Source organism: Bubalus kerabau, chromosome 16, assembly GCF_029407905.1.
Source record: "Bubalus kerabau isolate K-KA32 ecotype Philippines breed swamp buffalo chromosome 16, PCC_UOA_SB_1v2, whole genome shotgun sequence".
In the NCBI taxonomy this organism is placed as follows: Eukaryota; Metazoa; Chordata; class Mammalia; order Artiodactyla; family Bovidae; genus Bubalus; species Bubalus kerabau.
Genome location: NC_073639.1, coordinates 35,947,428 through 35,950,921, shown reverse-complemented (window position 1 = coordinate 35,950,921; position 3,494 = coordinate 35,947,428). Strand labels below are relative to the sequence as shown.

The following is a 3,494-nucleotide window of genomic DNA, read 5'->3' as shown; positions in this document are numbered from 1 at the left end:
ATTTAGGTCATACCTGAATGGTCTAGTGGTTTTCCCTACTTTCTTCAATTTCAGTCTGAATTTGGCAATAAGGAGTTCATGGTCTAAGCCACAGTCAGCTCCTGGTCTTGTTTTTGCTGACTGTATAGAGCTTCTCCATCTTTGGCTGCAAAGAATATAATCAATCTGATTTCGGTGTTGACCATCTGGTGATGTCCATGTATTAGTAAAAATTTAAAAAAAAAACAAAAAAAAAAACAGAGTTTCAGTTGCCAGGCTGTGGACAGGGAGGCCTGAATCTTAGCTCTGCATGGGTGTTGGGGCTCCACAGCCCGCGTGGTACTCTCTAGCCCGCTAGCCTTACTTGGCTGCTTCTCTGGCTTTTGGCCGTGAGCTGGGCCCGCCCACTAGCCCAGTACTGTTCAAGAAGGTCACCTGTGGTCATGGTGCCCTCCTAGAAGGAGCCTGCCACCTCGTGGGGGATCAGCGAAACTTAACCACTGGGGTCCCGCCTCCTTGGGGGCTGCTTGGCTGCTTAGTCCTGGACCCTCTGATGGCCGGAGGTGGCCTCAGCAGAACATGTGGAAGATAGAGCTGGTGAGTGCTGGGCTCCCTGAGCTCCGTGAGGCCAACTCGGGCTGGCTGGTGACATTGGCCACCCTGTGAGGCAACCGGTCTGTGTTCAGCATCCCAGAATGCCTGCAAGGTGCTCTTCACGTCACTACTGAAGAGCTTAGGGTCCAAGGACAGTGGCAAGATTGTCTTCAAGACAGCTTGGTTAAGTGCTCTCTCCGTGGGGATGATTGTCTCCTGCTGCCCGTTAGCGTCTTCACAGAGATGTTTGATTATCAGAAAACAGGCGTGGTGGTTGCTGCTGTTGAGGTTGTTGGACGCTTGCCCGGTTCTTTCATAAGCTCCATTGAGCCTCTATACCTTTTCTTGTGGAATCCTGTTTGCCAGGATTTGCGAAAATCCTGTTTGCCTACCTGCCTTCACTGGTCATTCGGGGGCACTATTTCAAGAAGCTCCTTGGATGGGTGAATGGCACTCTGATCTCTGGCAGCAATGCCTTCCTGGTTTTGCTGCCTTTCCTTCTGAGGGTTCTGACTGACAGCTGGGGCCTCTTTAGACACAGAGTCCTCTGCCTCTTCACATTTGTTCTCTTTCTGGCTGGCTTTACTTATGGACCCCTTGCCTTCTGTGTAAAGATGGTGGGACCAAAGGAGCCAACAAATTCTCCCTCTTTTCCCGGAGAAACTTCAGTTATCCCCAGCTCAGTTTTGCCGTCTTCAGGGTGACAGCTTATGTTGTGTCAGCAGTTGGAATATCGGTTGCACTTTTAGGAGACCCTGTGCCTTATTTTCTCTTGAGTTGGCCATGCCTTGCTGGGGTCATTTCAGAAGTGGAGTGCTGCTTCTTAGCCACACTGTGCCAAGACCAAAGTTTTCTTTGACTTGCAAGTTTCCCTTCTGTTCCCTCAGAACTAGAACAGAGGCAAGGTTGGACCACCCCCACCCTCAGCATGCTGAGCAGCCACCGACTGAACTCAGGAGGAAATGGGCTAATGTGAATGAGAGGTTATCACATAACCCTTTTTCCAGCTTCCGCATCTCCTCCTTTAGTCTAGTTTCTTGCCTGGAGAATCCCATGGATAGAGGATCCTGGCAGGTTATGGTCCATAGGGTCACAAAGAGTCAGACACAACAGGATCCACTTAGCACAGCACAGCATAGCACATTTTGTGAATATGAGAAAATTAAAATGCTTTTCACAATCTATGACAAGCAGTTTATATACATAGTTTTATGTTCAATTTTGTTTCCTGAAATAAACACAAAGCATTAGCTGAAGAAACCATGAGCAAATGTGTAAATTCTAGAAAGTTATGATTTTTATATCAACTAGAAAGCAAATTATGATAGAGAAAAATAAGTATTAAACTACTTATACATGATATAATTAAATACTTTAAAATTCTATTTATTTCTGTTTTGGGCTGTACAGCTGTATTTTGTTTGTTTTTAATTTGGTGGAATTAATTGGAATTGGACTGACTCATCAAAAGTATTATTAATTATACAGGAGACTCTTCATAAGAAACTTAGCCTATACTGAACCATAGTTTGATTCAGAGCTGTGTGTGAGATGTTTTTAATCTGTACTATATTTTGTGAGTGACCATGGTAACAACTGTATTACATCCTTATACAACTATTTTATTTCTTTATCTCTATATTTAGTCTTCAATAGTTTATGCTCAGATATTTAAAAATTATTTTTCCTTTCTCAAGGAATTAGAAAGACAAAACAATTCTCTGAGATGAGATTTAGAATTTAAAAATCATATTCTTGGTGCCCTTGTTTTTCAGAATGGATTTTTGTGTTAGGAAAAACAATTACCAGTGTTGTTTTTAATGCTACAATTTAATAATTTGTGTAAAAGTATTTAGCAGTGAATAGCTACAGTCTGTTGCCTCTGATAGGTCTTATTTTTTTCATCTTTTGTCCTCTTCTGTTTGATATTCACTGAGAATTATAGGGTTATTTGATGTCTGTTGTAAAAATAAAGTCTGAAAGAGATGGGAATACCGGACAACCTGATCTGCCTCTTGAGAAATTTGTATGCAGGTCAGGAAGCAACAGTTAGAACTGGACATGGAACAACAGACTGGTTCCAAATAGGAAAAGGAGTTTGTCAAGGCTGTATATTGTCACCCTGCTTATTTAACTTATATGCAGAGTACATCATGAGAAACGCTGGACTGGAAGCAACACAAACTGGAATCAAGATTGCGGGGAGAAATATCAATAACCTCAGATATGCAAATGACACCACCCTTATGGCAGAAAGTGAAGAGGAACTCAAAAGCCTCTTGATGAAAGTGAAAGTGGAAAGTGAAAAAGTTGGCTTAAAACTCAACATCCAGAAAATGAAGATCATGGCATCCGGTCCCATCACTTCATGGGAAATAGATGGGGAAACAGTGAAAACAGTGTCAGACTTTATTTTTCTGGGCTCCAAAATCACTACAGATGGTGACTGCAAGCCATGAAATTAAAAAACGCTTACTCCTTGGAAGGATAGTTATGACCAACCTAGATAGCATATTGAAAAGCAGAGACATTACTTTGCCAACAAAGGTCCATCTAGTCAAGGCTATGGTTTTTCCTGTGGTCATGTATGGATGTGAGAGTTGGACTTTGAAGAAGGCTGAGCGCCGAAGAATTGATGCTTTTGAACTGTGGTGTTGGAGAAGACTCTTGAGCATCCCTTGGACTGCAAGGAGATCCAACCAGTCCATTCTGAAGGAGATCAGCCCTGGGATTTCTTTGGAAGGAATGATGCTAAAGCTGAAACTCCAGTACTTTGGCCACCTCATGCGAAGAGTTGACTCATTGGAAAAGACTCTGATGCTGGGAGGGATTGGGGGCAGGAGGAGAAGGGGATGACAGAGGATGAGATGGCTGGATGGCATCACTGACTTGATGGACATGAGTCTGAGTGAACTCCAGGA

General features: G+C 43.1%; 1 pseudogene; it reads left to right on the top strand.

Moving 5' to 3' along the window:
• The first annotated feature begins 422 nt into the window (after positions 1 to 422).
• LOC129630328 (monocarboxylate transporter 10-like) lies at positions 423 to 1,432 on the top strand (annotated as a pseudogene).
• The last annotated feature ends 2,062 nt before the right edge of the window (positions 1,433 to 3,494 follow it).